Below are 19,185 nucleotides of genomic sequence, written 5' to 3'. Positions count from 1 at the left end.
CCTGGTCAAAACATAATATTCAGTACCATGTTGTCTTTTGACTAATGTTACCCATCTGTTCAGTGTCCCCTGATCAACACATCTCATTTGTTGCTATATAAAATATCATGACTGTGTTTTGTCCTTCCACCTGTCTCATGACAGGGTGCTGACCTACTCACCCAAGTAACTGAAGATGATTCATAGATTGCGCAAGAACCCAACTAATGGCTACTTTATATTCATGTCTTACAAACTGATGAAACACAGGTTTTTGAAGCACGCCTTTGGTTTTTTTTTTTCAATCTAACCTTTAGGCGTTTTCATCTCCCCTACTTCACATCACGCGCAGCACCCAACTGTATAACATTCGCACTTCTGTGTCAGAAAATAAATTGAAGAAGCACTAGAATTATATGATTATATTGGCAATGAAGTATAAATTTATATTGTTGCCACTGTTTCTGTTGTACAAATGTATGGCATATTTTAGAATTCCGTGACCTTCAATGACGTGCATGTGAAATTCAGCCAAGAAGAGTGGGCCTTGCTGGAACCTTCCCAGAAGCAACTCTACAAAGATGTGATGCTAGAGACCTGTGAAAACCTCACTGCTGTAGGTAAGACTGCAATTTTTCTTTCACTTTTAAAATAAAGAGACAAATCTTACTTTGTTATTGATCCTCTTCTGTAATTCCAATTGAGAATGAGGAGGAATGCGGTAAATAAATCAGGCATGGTTCTAAGGGTCACAGAAGATAGTGAGTTAAGTTTACCTTAATAATATGATATTTCCAATAATATATATTTTCTCGTACTATATTTTAGGCTACAATTGGGATGACCATAATATTGAAGAACATTTTCAAAGTTCTACAAGTAATAAAAGGTAACTTTATGTGCATGTTGATACAGATATAAATCTTAAATTTTAATGTGTCCTGGAAGTTTGGTGTTTTTTTTTGTTTGTTTATTGGCTGCTTTTTATTTTCTGTTTTTGAAAAAGATGTTTTTTCTGGGTATCTATGACTTTCTTAGACTTGCTTGTTAGACCAGCCTGACCTCAAAATCACACAGATCTGCCTGCTTCTGCCTCCACAAGTGCTGGGATTGAAGGCATGTACCAGCACACATGGCTGTGTCCTGGAAGTTTTAAAGAAAAGCAACAGTGTAAAAACAGCACTGCTTTATGCGTACTGATGATCATTAAAAACACATAATTCCATGTACTTCAATGTCAGGTATCTGATTTGTGTTTACAAGGCACTCCCCTAAGATAGAAGAAAAAAAATAATATTGTAACAAAAATACCATTTGAATCATATGGACATTACAGCTACTGACTTGAACTGCCAATCTGTTTAGTCTCATTCTATCTACTCAGATATTGTAAGAGGTATACACACTGAATTGGTGATCAGTATGTGTCCAAAACCTTCTAATAAGCAAAAAATTTATAGTAGAACCAGTGTTACTCATTTTCGTGCAGTAACATTGTAAAGTTTAGTGAAAGGAGCAGCTTATGAGAATCAAGAATTTTGTTGTGGAGAAACCTTAATCCCTATATGACATGTCTATGATGAACAAAAAACGAACTGTGTTAATTCAATGTGGGAATCTTTATTATTTTTGTAAATTAAACTGGTATATCATATGTCAAAATGATTCTAAGACACATGAGCATAGGGATATTGAAAGAAGCAGTGTCCCTGTTTTTCTCCAAGAACAATTGATTTGGTAGTAGTCCCCACTGTGAGTAAATTTTCTGAATGTGATAAATGGTTACTGTTAATTGGTTTTGCAACTTCACTGAGAATTTATCAGCAAACTCATATTGCTGAAAATACCTATGAATACTAGGAATTTGGAACTTCTGCTTGTCCTGGCTCACTTTGTAAATGAAGTATCATTCATACAGTACAAAAATTTGTGAATGGGATTGCTGTGGTAAAACTCTGAATTCTTATAATACTCTTCATATATAGTAGAAAACCTCTTATAGAAAAATGATGCTATAAAAGTGATCCACATAACAAATTCTCTTACCATCACAGGAATCTTCAAAAATACCCGTAATGAAGGAGAATACCGTGAATGTAAATAAAGTGATAAAACTTTAAAATTTGATTCTTCTTTACCATTAGACAAAATTATGAAATTAATTCATATAGATAAATATATTTATTAGTGTAATGAAATGACTGTGGTAAATCTTTCACATGTGCCAATTTTCTTTGCAGGCATGAAAGCAATCATACTGGAGAGAAACCCTTTAAATGCACTCTATGTGGGAAAACCTTCCCCTATATCACTGTTCTTATATGGCATAAAAGAACACACATTGGAGAGAAGCCTTACAAATGTAATCAATGTGGTAAAGCCTTTACAAAAAGCAGTCAGCTCATACGGCATAAAAGAACACATACTGGAGAGAAACCTTATGAATGTAACCAGTGTGGTAAAGCCTTTGCACAAAACAGTCATCTCATAAGCCATAAAAGAACACACACTGGTGAGAACCTTATGAATGTAATGAGTGTGGCAAAGCCTTTGCAGAAAACAGTCATCTCATGAGCCATAAAAGAACACACACTGGAGAGAAACCTTATGAATGTAATGAGTGTGGCAAAGCCTTTGCAGAAAACAGTCATCTCATGAGCCATAAAAGAACACACACTGGAGAGAAACCTTATGAATGTAATGAGTGTGGCAAAGCCTTTGCAGAAAACAGTACTCTCTTAAGCCATAAAAGAACACACACTGGAGAGAAACCTTATGAATGTAACCAGTGTGGTAAAGCCTTTGCACAAAACAGTCATCTCAAGCCATAAAAGAACACACACTGGAGAGAAACCTTATGAATGTAATGAGTGTGGCAAAGCCTTTGCAGAAAACAGTACTCTCTTAAGCCATAAAAGAACACACACTGGAGAGAAACCTTATGAATGTAACCAGTGTGGTAAAGCCTTTGCACAAAACAGTCATCTCATGAGCCATAAAAGAACACACAGTGGAGAGAAACCTTATGAATGTAATGAGTGTGGTAAAGCCTTTGCAAAAAACAGTCATCTCATGAGCCATAAAAGAACACACACTGGAGAGAAACCTTATGAATGTAACCAGTGTGATAAAGCCTTTGCAAAAAACAGTCATCTCATGAGCCATAAAAGAACACACACTGGAGAGAAACCTTATCAATGTAACCAGTGTGGTAAAGCCTTTGCAGAAAACAGTCATCTCATAAGACATAAAAGAACACATACTGGAAAGAAAACTTATGAATATACCCAATGTGATAAAGCCTTTGCACAGCAGAGTAGTCTCCGAAAACAGGAAAAGACACACAGTGGAGAGAAGCCTTGTGAGGGTAATTAGTGTGATAAAGCCTTTGCATGTAACAATCATCTCCTAAGACAACAGCACATTCTGGAGGGAAACCATATGAATATAACTATGTGGCAAAGCCTTTGCACATAACATCTCCTAATACATAAAATAACACATACTGGAAAGATGTCTGACTGTAACCAATGTGAAAAAACTTTTGGACTTCAGAATAATCTCCACACTCATGAAAGAAACCCTAACGGACAGAAAGACTGTGAGTGCTTTTAACATGTTGAAACCATTCCACATTTGTATAATCTTCATCATCATGAAAGGATTCATAATAGAGGAAAAACTTATGAATGTGTTAAAATGGTGAGGCCTTGCACAAATCTAGAGTCATCATCATCATAAAAGTATCCTTACTGGAGAGGAATTCTGTGAGTATAAGCAATTTGGAAAGACCTTTGTGTACTTTGGTCCACTGAGATGCAACAGAACTGTAAAACTAGCTCAGTGGAAATGACCTCCCTTTTCTGAAGGGAACATGCAACAGTACTATATAATAAGGGGCAATAGGAACGGAGGGTAGTCATTGGGAAGAGAAGGGAGAGGGATTACTATTGGAATTTAAAGTAAATAAACTTATTTTTAAAAAGAATACAATTAATGTTGAATATCAATTACATGCAACAGTATTATATAATAAGGTGTTTATGGAAGACTTATTGATAATCCTGATTCTCAACATTTACTCTTTTCAATTGCCTCAGTTTACACAAGAAACTTTTAGTCCAGTGAATGAATATGTAGGGAATGGTGAACTAACACCAGCCAGGAAGTTCTCTGAGAGTATCACAACAGTGGTAGCCTGTAGAAGTTTCTTTGTGTACACATACCTATTGTTCCAGGGGTTCTATTGAAAACCATCACAACCCAGACTGAAGTTTGAGATGTGAGGGAGGAGGCTTTCTCTTGCATGTATGACCCTGCTGCTGGCCTAGTTGTATAACCATGGAAAGGGTGAGTTTTCTCTGCCTGACTTCATCTGGAGAGTGCCTTTAGACAGAGATGCCATCAATCAAGTTTGATACATGGCCTTTGACACAGATCCCTGATTACTCCCCTCCCTTCAAATATAGGAAAATGAGGTTCCATGTTCTTTTTCACATGATAGGAATGTGCTGTTTAATGCAAATCAAGCATCCTTGAAATGCCCTGTTTTAAACAATTATCTACACCTATCCTTAAAGCATCCCAGTCACTCCCTAAGGGGTACATACCTTTGTTTTCTGGAATTAAAGTTGAACTTACTTTCTGAGGTGGTTCCCAGAGTGTTCTGATCACTGTTATGCTTGGGTGGCTTCCAAGCTTCCTCATCTTCTGGGTGGCTTCCTCATCTTCTGGGCCTCCTTCCTTCCTGGACTGGTGGGAAACAGCCTCCAGGCAACAAGAGAACCACGTTCTCTGAAATGCTTGTGAAAAAAATGTTTCACACTTCATAGCATTTCAAATTTCACATGTTTCTTGATGTGAGATGGTAAATCAAACAGTGTCTTTGGGGTGAGACTCTCTAAACTGAGTTATACCTATTGTTTATTTCACAGTAAGCTTACAGGCAAGCTTCATAGTATGAAGTCTTCTGAGTTGAGCACAGTGGCCTATGCAGAAGTAATAAGAGCAGAAATTTTATTTCCCTCATTTTAATAGCTGAGTAGTGTTCTGATAATGTGTGGATGGATGGGAGAGGAGGGGGACTCCCCCTTTGAGAGGATTAGGGGAAAGGGTTTGGGGGACAGAGGGAAGGAGTATGGGACCAGTAGGAGTTGAGGAAGTGGCCTTTAAAAAGGGGTATACAATGAATAAATTCTGAAAAAATAAAAATGATTAATAAAATACAAATTAATTAGAAAAACAAAACTTGACAGCAAAAATTTGAGTCCAGTCTGGGTACCCGCCCTCCCTCAAAGAAAAGAAAGATGATATAAAGAAAGCAAAGAACAATAGAATCTTTGTCTTTGCCACCTTTCTTCCTTGTGAGCTCATTTTTTAATCATTACCTAATGGAGACCCATTCCACAACTCCCCTTCCAGTAGCACCCTCCCTCCCTTTTCCCCCTATCTTCTTCCCCTGTTCCACTGAAAGGGGGAGTTCTCTCCACCATTGCCATCTTCCCCTAGCTTCTTAACGTCAATAAGGAGGACATGGAACCTCTTTGTCTGGGGCCTGGCAAGGCTACATCACTGGGGGTGAGTAATCAAGGAGCAAGCAACTGAGAAATTTTTTTGAGAAGTGTTTTATTATTTTACTACTACTACTAGTACTACTACTATTATTATTGTTGTTGTTTATTAATTACATTTTATTAACTCTGTAATAAAAATCAATAAAATAATCAATAATAAATAAATAAATAATAAATTCTATGGAACTGAGAATTTATTTAAAAAAAAAGAAAAGACAGCCCAATAATCTACCTTAGACACATCTTTAAAATGACATAATATCTTCCACAAGCAAAACAACATACATTTTACTTTTTTGGGGCCACTAGAGAAAGAGAGTGGCCCTTCCGAAAAGTAAAGCTTGAACACTTTAACAGCCTTGAGTTTATTACTTTCGTATTTCTATATCTGAGATTTTATTTAGTCTTCCCATGTCATCCCGAGCGAGGTATCCCAGAAGCAGAAAGACAGGCCTGGTAGAGACTCACTTATAAGGAACTTTGAGTCATATCATGCAGAATGAACATGTGAAAATTTGCAGAACAAGAAGGAGGACCTTCGGGAAACCGCTCAGTCCTCACCCAGAAAGCCAATGTGATGTACACGGGTGGGGGGGAGCGGGATAAAAAGTGAAAGGACAGGGACCTATCAGAGAGGGCCTCCGAGAGCCTCTGTCTAACAGGGTAGCCAAGCAGATGCTGAGACTCGCAGCCAAACTTTGGGCAGAGCACAGGGAATCTTATGAAAGAAGGGGGAGCTGGAAGACCTGGAGGGGACAGGAGCTCCACAAAGAGAGCGACAGATGAAAAATTCTGGGCCCAGGGTTTCTTTCAAGGAGTGATACTCCAACCAAGGACCATTTGTGGAGATACCTAAACCCCATACTCAGATGGAGCCCGTGGCAGCTCAGCCTCCAAGTCAACACCCTAGTAAGGGGAGCAGGGGCCATCTCTGATATGAACTCTTTGATTACCTCCCCCTGAAGCAGAGTGCAGTGCTAGCAGGCCACAGAGCAAGACAAGGCAGCCAGTCCTGATAGGCTAGGGTCAGATGGAAGGAGGGGAGGATCTCCCTATCAGTTGTCTTGAGGAAGGGTATAGGAGAAGATGAGGAAAGGAGGGTGGGATTTGGGGGAGATGAGGGATGGGGCTACAGATAGCATACAAAGTGAATAAATTGTAATAATAAAAATAAATTAAAAATTCATAACGAAATATTTTTAATAAAAAAATAATATACTTTCACTTAAATAACAGATTCACTAATAAAATTATTATAAGCAAACATGTTGATCACATTTGAGTGAACAGACAATAATATGGAAAATAAAAAGGGAATTTCATTAATAAATAAATAATGTGTCTTGAGAGATGGCTCCTCATTTAAGAACTCTGGCAGTTCATGTAAAGGATTTTGATCACTCAGTCAGAGGCTCAGAATTTCCCAAAAGCAGTGCATGCCTGTGGTTGTAGCAAGGGCATACAACCAGGGACACACAAGAAAACATTAATTAAACACTCATACACATGTAGGAAGACTAAATAAATTCTCAATGGTATAAATATGAAAGTAACAAACTCAAAGCTGTGATAATGTTCAAGCTTTTAAATTTTTTTTTTCAGTATAATGGCCCAAAGAGTAAAATGTCTGTTTTTTTGTTTGTTTGTTTGTTTTTGGCTTGTGGAAGATATTATGTTATTTTCATGATTTCTAAAGTAAATTTTTTGGGGTGATATATATATATATATATATATATATATATATTTTGGTAAAGAAATTCTCCATTGCCTGCTCTTTAATTACTCACCCCTTGGGATGCTGCCATTGAGGAAGAGGATCTATGCACTCCTGATGGGACTTAACAGGCTATGTGAGATGGCAATGGTGAAGCACTCCCCCTTTACCTGCACTAGGAAAAGGGGAGAGGAGGAAGAAGGAGGGATGGTGGGACTGGGGGGATTGGAGGAAGGGGGTTTCAATCAGGCTATATAACAAGAAATTGTGAAAAAAAATTAAGAACTAAAATCAAATCAAATCACTGATAAGACTTCCACAGTCTTGAATTCTCTTACCAGCATGGGCATAGTATCTCGCTACTTTGTGTAAGAACAATTTCAGAAGATCCATTGCCTATTTCTGGCCCCTGCAGACAATAGGCATGCATGTCATGCACAGACATACACGTGGGAAAACACGAAAACACATAAAAATAGTAAAACTGTTTAAATGTTTCCAAGACTGCTATGAGTTGCCCCATTCTGAACACTATGAACACTTCTGGGGGGAAAAAAATCAAAGGTGGTTTGAAAACCATGTTACCTATGAAATAACTCATTACGTAAAAATCCCAATGCAGAAATACCTCAAAAAATAAAAACCACAATTTTTCTTTAATTATAATTATTTTTTTAAATTTAGAATTAATTATTTATTTACTATTTATTTATTTTATTTATAATTATTTAATTATCATTATTTTTATTAATTACATTTTACTCACTTTGTATCCCCCTGTGGTTCCCTCCCTCCCCCTGTCCCAATCCCTCCCTTCCTCAGCCCTCTGCATGCATGCCCTTCCCCAAGTCCACTGATAGGGGAGGACTTCTTTTCCTTCCTTCTGATCTTAGTCAATTAGGTCTCATCAGGAGTGGCTTCCTTGTCCTCTACTGTGGCCTGAAAATGCTAATTCCCCTTCTGAGGGAGGTAATTAAAGAGCAGGCCAATCAGTTCATGTCAGAGACAGTCCCTGTTCCTATCACAATGGAACCCACTTGGATACTGAACTGTCATGGACTACGTATGTGCAGAGGTCTTAGGTTATCACCATGCAGAGTCCTTGGTTGGATTAACAATCTCAGGAAAGACCCCTGTGCTCAGATTTTTTGGTTCTGTTGCTCTCCTTGTGGCGTTCCTATCCTCTCCAGATCTTACTGTTTCCTGTTTCTTTGATAAGATTCCCTGCACTCTGCCCAAAGGTTGCCCATAAGTCTCAGGATCTGTATTGATATTCTGCAGGGCAGAGCCTTTCAGAGGTCCTCTGTGTCAGGCTCCTGAATTGATCCCTCTTTTCTCCTTCTTCTGATGTCCAGCCTCTTTGCCTTTCTGGATAGGAATTGAGCATTTTAGCAAGAGTCCTCCCTCTTGATTAGTTTCTTTAGGTGTACAGAGTTTAACTTGTACAACCACTCTAGAAAGCAATCTGGCGCTTTCTCACACAACTAGGAATAGCACTTCCTCAAGATCCACCTATACCACTCCTAGACATATACCCAAAAGGGGCTCAAGTACACAATAAGGACATTTACTCAACCATGTTTGTAGCAGCCTTATTTGTAATAGCCAGAAGCTGGAAACAGCCCAGATGCCCCTCAGTGGAGGAATGGATGCACAAATTGTGGTATATCTACACAATGGAATATTACTCAGCAATAAAAAAAAAAAAAAAAAAAAAAAAAAAAAAAAAAAAAAACAAGGAAATCATGAAATTTGCAGGTAAATGGTGGGACCTGGAAAGGATCATCCCGAGTGAGCTATCTCAGAAGCAGAAAGATGCACACTGTATATACTCACTCATATAGACATATAAAAGAGGATAAACCTACTAAAATTGGTACTGAACTTTTGATTCATCAAGATAGAGAGTAGAATACTTTTTTCAAGTTTGCTAATTACATACAGACTAGACATTGTGAATGTCATTTATACCTGATAGTAGATAGTTTATTGATGTTAGAGGGAGAAGTCTTTCATTTAGCCAAAAGGAGAAATGTTGCAGGGTATTTGATCCCATTATGAACCCCAAAATTGTGAATGGTAAAACACTGTTTATTGATCAGTGTGATTGAGCCCTATCACACACCTACAATCCAAGAAATTTTTGTTTATTGTAAACAGGTGATTATGGTATGGTTCAACCAGCTCTAGCAGACACCTTTAATCCAAGAACTTTCTGGACACAAGATTTACTAAAGTTAACCCTACGTCAAGAATTGAAGCCAGAAACATGCTTACAGACATTAAAGAGCAGGAGGGACTTTGAGTTGAGGGGTATTTAAGACAGTGTGGAAAGGCTTATCTCAGACTTTTGCTTTAGCTTTAGCTTAAGCTTCAGCTCCTTAGCACCCCGGGATTTCTAGGAAGCCTTTGGCCTTAAGATTTTTGGCTTTTTTTCTCCTGGGCATGAGTTGAGCTAGTGAACATTTTTTTTTCTCCATTTGGACTGAAGCTGAGAAGGAAGGCCAGCTGTGTGCTTTATCTGCATCTCTGAGCTAGAATCTTTTCTCTGCAGCATCTGGCTCCTGAATCTTTATTGGTAAAATAGAATGGTTGGAATTTTCATTTTTGTTTATAACAACATTTGCCTTTCAAAACGTTCACCCAACAGTCTGCCTGAACTGTCACAGCATTAAAAATTCATCTAATCATGGTAATTCCAGGACCAGAAAATGTTTTTATGTACAATAAATCATGATGTTCACAATTTCTTGTAAATATTAACATTTCTTCTTTCCGGCTGCTTGCTGGGGACTGGGTTTCCAGCCTGGTCAGCTTAGGAGGGTTCAATGTCTCTACAGGAAAATGAAAAGTTTCTTCCCCCTTGAGTGAGAGACTAGAAGTGTTCAGTGAATAAACAAGAAATATAAAAGAAATGAACCTGATGGGTACTAGGTATGGGGGAGGAGTAAGTTATTTCAGATCTCAGGAAGAGTATAGACAGAGCAGGGACACCTGGGAAAATCCAAAGTGGACATGACCCTGGGCCATGTGAATAATTTAAAAATAAAAACACACAAAGAAACAAAGAAAGAAAGAAACATGCCTGAGGTCGTTTTCCCACTCAAGTAGATCTCTGTCCTCAGCTCCAACCTGAGCCCTCAGAAATGAGTAAAGAAATTAACCTTTTTTGTTTACATCTCAGGAAGCAGTTTTTTGAGACACAATTTTTTTCTCTATGGCTTTGACTGATCTGGACATGCTTTCTAGACCAAGCAGGCCTTAAATTCACATAGATCCACCCCCTTTGCCAGCCAGAGTACTGGTATTAAAGGCATGTGCCAATATGCCAGGATTTGATATTTTCTTTTAATTTCATTTCATTTAACTTAATGTGCTTTTTTTGAGACATGGTGTCTCTGTGCATTGTTGCCTGTCCAGGACTCTCTCTGTAAATCAATTTAACCTTGAACTCACAGAGACCCACCTTCTTCAGCCTCTCAAGTGCTGAGACTAAGGATGTGTGCCACCATGCCTGGCAAGACTTTCTTATAACATAGTTTAAGTCACACTCTGTTATTTCAGACAACTCTAGATATGTGGGTGTGAAGGACCCTGTTTTATTAGACTCTGTTCCCTTGCATGTCCTAGACTTGATTTGTAGACCAGGGTGACATTGAACTCATGCAGATCAGCATAGTTGTGCCTCCCAGAGAGCTGGCATTACAGACATGTGCCACCATGCCTGGCTCAGATTTTATATATATGATTAAAACAAAATATGTATTGATATATATTAAATATATAATATATTAACTACATTATATATTTATCAAACATTAACTCATATTAATACATTCAATAACTTTATATTTAATAAATATATTAAAGATGTATTTAAATATATATTAAAATTTATATGCATGAATTTATATACATGAATGATTTGGTATTTTGAGACAGAGTTTCTCTGTTTTAGCCCTGGCTAACTTGGACTAAATTTGTAGACCAGGCTGATATTGAACTCACTGAGATTAGCCTGCTTCTGCCTGCTAGACTGCTGGGAATAAAGGCCTGTGCCACCAAACCCAGCGCAAATGTTCTGTTTTATTCTTATTTTCTGATTTGATTTTTAAGACTGGGTTTCTCTGTGTAGGCCTGACTGTCCTGGACTGTCTTTGCCAACCAGGCTTACATTGAAATCACAAGGATCATCCTGTGTCTGCATCCCATGTGCCTGGATTAAAGGCTATTGCAAGCTTGTCTGGCAAGACCTTAGATTTACCAACACAGGGACCAGGGGAAAGGCTGTGTTGGCTGTATGCCACTGAGGCCTGCAGTAGCGTGAAGAGGCTTCCCCAGCCTACTTCCAGGCTTTTTGCCGTGCCACCCATGAGCAAAGCTGAGGGACCCCGGCACGTGATTTAGGGACTAGCCCGCAGGGGCTTTATAGGCAGCACAAGGGACAGGATTCATGAGGGAGACGGGGTGGGGGACTCAGATATTTGACTGCAAGCAATCCCTCCCCTGTCCACCGACATCTGTCAGTCCGTCTGCCTGAGTCCCCTAACGCCTCGTGCGTGGGGCAGAACCGCAGACGGCGGGGGGTGACTAAAGAGAGATGCACAATCCTGCACTCCCACACTGCTGCCTGCATCCTGGGGGGATTGGTCCAACCCGCCTGAGCTCAGGTTGGGCATCATGACCTTGTTTAGGGTGTTCTGGCGCCCTCTGCTGGCCAGCGGTGTGTGAGCAGGCAGGACACTAAATAATGCTTGGTGTGCTGGAGGCTTAGTAGGTAAGGTGCTCTGTGCTCAGTGGTAAGCTCTGTGCATAAGGCTTCCTCTGCTGACATGAAGGCATATATACATGGGCCAAGAAAAAAAGGAAGAGGTGGAGGAGGAAGAAAGAAGGAAGAAAGATCAATCTATGTGTGTGTCTGTTTTCGGAAAAAAATCTCAGCTAATTGATACTTGGGTACTAGTTGGTGTTGATTTGCTGAACTTGAACCAAAATACACAGGCAAATATACAGGTAGTCTATAGTGATATAAATAATTGATGTGTTTTCCTTATGCCAAATAAAATATTTTCAACCAGAAGGAAGGTGTGGAAGATGGCCAAGCAACACATTATATTTAGAGTCTGTATCAAATAAGAATGATATTATAAACTTTTTCAGAGGAATCTTCTCATGTTAAAAGAAAAGAACCATCCCTCGCTTAAAGCATTTTCTCGAGGCACCTATATCCCCGCAGTACCCAGGAGATTCTTCCATAAATTCTGGATTGACAACTTTGATTACTCACCTGCTTTGCTATGTAGAAATCATAAACCATACACAGCAAACATTTCAATACAGATTAAATCAGAAGAAAATGATGGAATGACCAAGTCTGAGCCCAGCTATTCCATATGAAATGTAGTGTAGGCAGTGGCCCATGCCCTCCAGAAAATGCTGTTGAGCAAAACTGAAACGGGATCTAAAGAAGACACAAACAAGGGTGAGAGTCTACCATGGCAGGTAAGCCTCACTCATCAGCAAGAGAAGCTTCACAATCTTACATCATTTGTAAGTAATTTAGTGTGGTCAAGACAGTAAAACATTTTCATCTTATAATTAAAAATATGAGTTAAAATGGAAAAGGGTTCTGTCACAGTTTATGTATATATGTCTGTAATTATCTTACATGATTTTGGAACTGAAAGCACTGATTAAAGACAATAAATTTGCATATACTTCAAAAAACAAGCAGTTTATATTTCAAAATACATGTATATATAACACATGAAGTAACAATGAAGAAAGAAGCCATGAATTTGAAGGTGAGCATGGGGCAGTGTGTGGGAAGGCCTGGAGAAAGAAAAGGGAAGAAAGAAATTTCACGATGAAATTTTAGCCTCAAAATAATTGATAATTGTTAATATCCAGAATTGAATACCCAGCTTGGAAAGACTGAAGCATGTGAATTCAGGGTCAGGGACTGATATTTGTCTCTTTCTGTATATCTAAACTTTATTTGGGCATCTTGATGAAGTCAAAAGCAGTTTTATTTAGGTGTTAATCCCCAGTCTCCTTACTTGGAGCCTAGTGCTTTACCAATTGAGCCACTTAAGGCTTTCTGGTCACTCTGACAACAAAGTCACTCTTTCCCTAATGTTTTTATTGCTTAACAACAGGTGGTCTTAATTAGACTGACAAAGAATTCCAGGCTTGTTTACCCCGAGATACTCTTCAGGCCACTATGGGCTCAGTGGCAATCATCTTTCCTGTCTCTGAGGCAGGCTCAGAGGTCTGGTAGAGTTTTAGGGTCCCATTAACCCTCCATGATCTAAAGAGAAATGGATAGAAAAGATAGAGGTCACAGGCACACACACTCACTGAAAAAAGTGGGTGAAACAAGAAATTTTACTAACAAAGTCCTACAAGCTTACTTATGACGATGATGCTGATTTCAGCTAGCATGTCCTCTGCAGGAACTGTAGCAAGTTCACGCTTCCCTTTAAGAAAACATCTTCCCTGACCGGCTGTTGTGGCCTGTTCTCCCATACATACATGTAGACAAATGATCAGATATATAAATCTGTATATATTTGCACATATTCCATGGACGATGAAAAAGGAACTCCTTATAGCCAGATAATTGACATACACTCATGTAAAATATACCAAAAAAACAGACTGACCTAGTTCATGCAAACACATCAATATACATATTTACATATTTACATCACATGGGTGAAGCAAATTCCAGTGGGCTTCATAGTTTTTACATTTCTGAGACAAAGGAATTACTACACAGTGAGAGACCAAAGAATCAAAATTTAAGTTTTATTTTTTAATTTTTTGGGGAGGGGCTTTGGTTTAAAGTTTAAAGCATAAGACTGAAGAAAGACCAGACAGGTGTATACATGTCCAGCCACCTTCAGGGGTGAACTAGCCCTACCACATTCTTTTCTTGCCCAGTAGAGATATAGTTGCTAGGTTACCAGACCAGATTTTCAGACCAGAACCATTTAGTGTCTTAGCATGTAAAGTAAAACAATCATTTCAAAAGTAAATTTCCCTTACACAGTCATGTAACTCCAAGGCATGTAACTCACTGCCTATGGCTTTTCCCTTTAAAAACCTTGTTGCCCTAGACCACCCTGCCATACTCCTCCTCTTCACCAAGGAGGTTGTTGTGACCCAGACTCGAGCTTGTATTAAATAAACCCTCATATGTTTTCAGTGGAGTCCATTCCTGGTGACCTTTTGGGGTCTCATGAACTGAGAATAACATTTGCGGGGCTCATCAGGATCCCCAAGACTCCAGGACCCTGACCTAGATGGTCTTATTGCGGCTCGTAAGTATCTAAGTGTGCATGTGTGTGATTACTTTCTGTCCTCTATTCTAAAAAATCCTCAGGTGTTCATATTGGTGATGGCAGCAGGATGTGATCAGAGGAAGACTTCAGGGTAATCACAGCTGCCAAAGTCAGGGGATTACCCCTGGATTCGTTGTGGGTTTTTTTTGTTGTTGTTTGTTTGTTTGTTTTCTTTTTCTTTTCTTTTTTCTTTTTTCTTTTTTTTGGTGGGCACTTGGGTAGAGTCCTGAGGTTGGGAGGTGATTCAGAATCACACACTGCTCTGGAGCTTTTGTGGCAGGGAAACCAGAGCAGTGATCTAAAGTTCCATGGATCTGAGCTTACCTTATGATCTGGCTACACGGCCACTCAGTCTGCACCTGTCCTATTTTAGTCCTTGTGTTTAGAAACTTCTTTGGCACAGATGTGCCTTTCCCAGAGGAAGAACCTGTTTCTGCTTTTGCCTTTCCAACCATGAACAAAAACCAAACACTTGGTTCTGGTTTTGTTTTCAGTAGTGTAGCAGCAAGTATGCATGCATTTGTCTGTCTATTTTGTTCCTTGTGTTTATGAATGTTTGTTTATATTGGAGTATGGGACTGTGATGATGCTATGAGACAGACTTGCTGTAATCCCTCCTTGTTCCTTTCAGCCCCTCCACCCTCATGCTGTTCATATTCCCCACATCCTGCTGTGGCAGAATCAAGTATTCTGGCAGCCAGAGGGAGAGAATGCAAGGGTGGGTCTGGGAATGAAATTGTCAGGACTGCTCCTGCCCAGCTAGGAGCTATGATTGTTGAGTGCATTTTCATCATGGTGGGGGCAGCAGCAGCAATGCCCCATGGCAGGAGTGGGCTGAGGGAATTGAGATTTCAGATCAACTGGTCTGGTATAATAACGGGCTGCCATTTCAGGCTAGTATAATTGTATGTAGCTCAATTTGGGGGAAGGCCAACTTCTAATGGAACAGGGAAGAGAGCCATTGAGAAATGGTCCACTACCCCTTTGGGTTTTCTTTCCTCTCCCTTTCTTTTTGTATACATTGTATTGGTACATTATTTTCTTGTCTTCTTTTATGGGTTTGTTTGTTTGTTTATGATGGTCTCAGTAGGCAGGTGACCAAACAGCTATGCACTATGGTGACTTTGCTTGCCCCATGCTCCTAGCACTATAAGCTGGGAAGCCTTTGGTCTTTGGTAGGAGAATGCCTCGGGGCGGGACAGATAGAGGACACCCAAGAGCAGGGTGGGCTGTGAGAGCTTTCTCAGACTGATAGGGCAATTACAGCTGGATGGAGTAAGAGAAGTTTTCTCAGTTTAAATGTATATATTGCCACTTCATATTTTTGACTGATCTTAAATGGTTAATATGCTCTGTATGTCTTGTTTATAGCTTAACAGTTATTGAATATGTCTAAAGATTAAATTCAAACTCTTGTTTAGAACATATATGTGTGCATATGTGTTTATTAGATCTACAGAAGCACAGATGTTTTTAAATAGCAACCATGTGGCTTTTCATGCATTGTGATGTGACTCCACCATTTTGAAATTGCCACGTGGGGTAGAACAAAGGAAAAGAGTGGTTACAGAACCTCTTAGTCAAAATGAATTTTGTTTATCCCATTTCCTTTTAGACTAAGAAAACAAGACTCATTCTAAATTGGTATTGAATTTAGAGATTGGATTGTTCGCACTGGTAAAATTTGGTTTTAAAATTTGATTCTGACTTTCAAAACTATGGTTATACTTTGTGGTTTTACTCATAAAAAGAGTAATTTATTTTCATATAGCAAAAACAAGTTTTGGAGAATGTTTAAATGTTTAAGACTATGACACATTTTAAAGTTTATCAGGCATTTAAAATAATGACCTTGGGCTATCTAACAAAGAACATAGAACAGTTTCTTGACCCTTTGGGAAGGTCAAGAGACCTTGGTATTTATTTTATTCATTTTACCAAATGAAACTAAGCCATATTGTTTGAAGCAATTAAGAAAAGTGCAGTTTTTACAGTGTATCATCTCAAGATGGTAAAAAACCCATGGCTTAGTAAAGAAATGTTGAGAGGATTTTGATGAAGGTTTTTATGTTGTCTGAAAAGCAAGAGAGAAGGCAAGAGACTGTGACAATAAAGAAAAGAAAGGGAAGGAAAGGAAAGGGAAAGAAAAGAAAAGAAAAGAAAAGAAAGGAAAAGAAGAGAAAAGAAAAGAAAAAAAAGAAAGGAATAGCTTGTCCAAAGTAACCGGAAGTTATATAGAATTTTATGGAAGATCAGAGTATGTATAGAAAGCCAGAGGACATATGAACTGTATTTGCTTTGGTTTTGCGTTCCTGCGAATATGATTTGAGAAAGAACTGTAAAATATGTTGTTTTTCACTTAAAAGGCTGGAGATTATTCGATGCAAAATGTCTGCTTATGCTGTTTAACAGGAGAATAAAACTGCAGCTCCATGTTACCATAGGGTTATACAGGGTTGTATTCAGGTAATTGTTAACTATTATATACCTACCACCAGCTCCTGAGTGAATGGATTAATGCCGTTTCTTTCTGGCTGACAGGTTTGGTATGGCCAGAATAGTTAAAGTACTGTTCTTTTATGCAGTTGGTTCTAAAACGTATTTGATTACAATTTTAGAAATTTTAGTTATGGGGAACTGTAAATGCTCCACAGTGCTATACTGTAGGCTGTAGTAACACCATCAGTGACACCTAATGGCTGTTTTGCATTGGCGGCCACAGTATGCAGCAACACATGGCTAGCCACCGTGTTGGTTCATGGATAAAGAAGGTGGAGCCATGGTTTTACCACTATCTTTGTTGAAGGCTGCCAGCTGTATTCAGTTCCAAAAGTGCTAAGTGCAACTTTTTTCTTTAAACTTTTTGCTGTTCAATTTTTTAAATTAAGTTTTTATTTTTTATACTAATTAGAGCTTATTCACTTTGTATCCCAGCTGTAGCCCCCTCTTTCCTCCCCTCCCAATTCCACCTACTCCTCCTCATCTCCTCCTATGCCCCTCTCCAAGTCCAGAGATAAGGGAGGTCCTCTTCCCCTTTCATCTGACCCTAGCTTATCTGATCTCATCCAAACTGACTTCATTGTCCTCCTCTGTGGCCTGGCAAGGCTGAAGGTGTTTATCAGCTGAAGGTGTTCTCTGGATGAATTTTTGGTGTCATTCATGTAGACTATCATATCTTCTGCAAATAGTGATTCTTTGATTTCTTTTATTCCAATTTGTATCCCCTTGATCTCCTTTAGTTGTCTTATTGCTCTAGCGAAGACTTCCAGTACTTGGGCAGCCTTGCCTTGTCCCTGATTTCAGTGGGATTGATGTAAGTTTTTTTTTCCATTTAGTTTGATGTTAGCTATAGACTTGCTGTGTATTTTCTTCACTATGTTTAGCTATGTGCCTTGTATATCTGATCTCTCCAAGACTTTAAACATGAATGGATGTTGGATTTTGTCAAATGTCTAAGGAGATGATCATGTGGTTTTCCTCCTTCAGTTTGTTTAAATGATGGATTTCCATTTACTGAACCACCCCTGCATGCATGAGATGAAGCCTACTTGGTCATGGTGGATGATATCTTTTATATATTCTTGAATTAGGTTTGCCAATATTTTATTGAATATTTTTCCACCAATTCTCATAAGAGCAATAGGTCTGAATTTCTCTCTTTTGGTTGGGTCTTTGTGTAGTTTAGGTTTCAAGGTGACTGTGGCTATCTAGAATGAATTTGGTAATGTTCCTTCTGTTTCTATTTTGTGGAATAATTTAAGTTGAATTGGAGTTAGCACTTCTTTGAAGGTCTGGTAGAATTCTGTGCTGAAACCATGTGGCCTGGGCATTTTTTTTTTTGAAGAGAGACTTGTGGTGACTGCTTCTATTTCCTTGGGGGATATAGGACTATTCAATCTTTCTGCCTGATCTTGATTTAATTTTGGTAGATGGAATCTATCAAGAAAATTGTCCATTTCATTTAGATTTTCAAATTTTGTGGCATGTAGGCTTTTGTACTATGACCTAATGATTGTTTGGATTTCCTCAGTGTCTCTTGTTATGCCCCCATTTTGATTTCTGATTTTGCTGATTTGGATAGTTTCTATTAGCCTTTTAGTTAGATTTACTAAGGGTTTGTCTATAGTGTTGATTTTGTCAAAGAACCAGCTTTTGGTCACATTGATTCTTTGAATTGTTTTCTTTGTTTCTAATTCATTGATTTCAGCTCTGAGTTTGAATATTTCCAATCATCTTCTCTTCTTGTGTGTGTCTACTTCTTTTTATACTAGGGATTTTAGGTTTGCCATTAAATTGCTTGTCTAGAACTTCTTTTTGAAGAAACTTAGTGCTATGAACTTTCCTCTTAGGAGCACTTTCATCATTTCCCATAACTTTTGGTATGTTGTGCCTTCATTTTCATTGAATTTTAGGAAGTCTCCAATTTCTTTTTTTGTTTCTTTCCTGAGAAAGCTGTCACTGAGTAGAGAGTTGTTTAGTTACCATATGTATGTATGCTTTTGTAGTTTCTGTTGTTGTTGAGGTCCAGTTTTAGGCTATGGTGGTCTGAAAGGATACAAGAAATTATTTTTAT

The sequence above is a fragment of the Meriones unguiculatus genome (genome assembly GCF_030254825.1).
Source record: "Meriones unguiculatus strain TT.TT164.6M chromosome 13 unlocalized genomic scaffold, Bangor_MerUng_6.1 Chr13_unordered_Scaffold_28, whole genome shotgun sequence".
Taxonomy (NCBI): Eukaryota; Metazoa; Chordata; class Mammalia; order Rodentia; family Muridae; genus Meriones; species Meriones unguiculatus.
Note: the sequence above shows the minus strand (reverse complement) of the source record.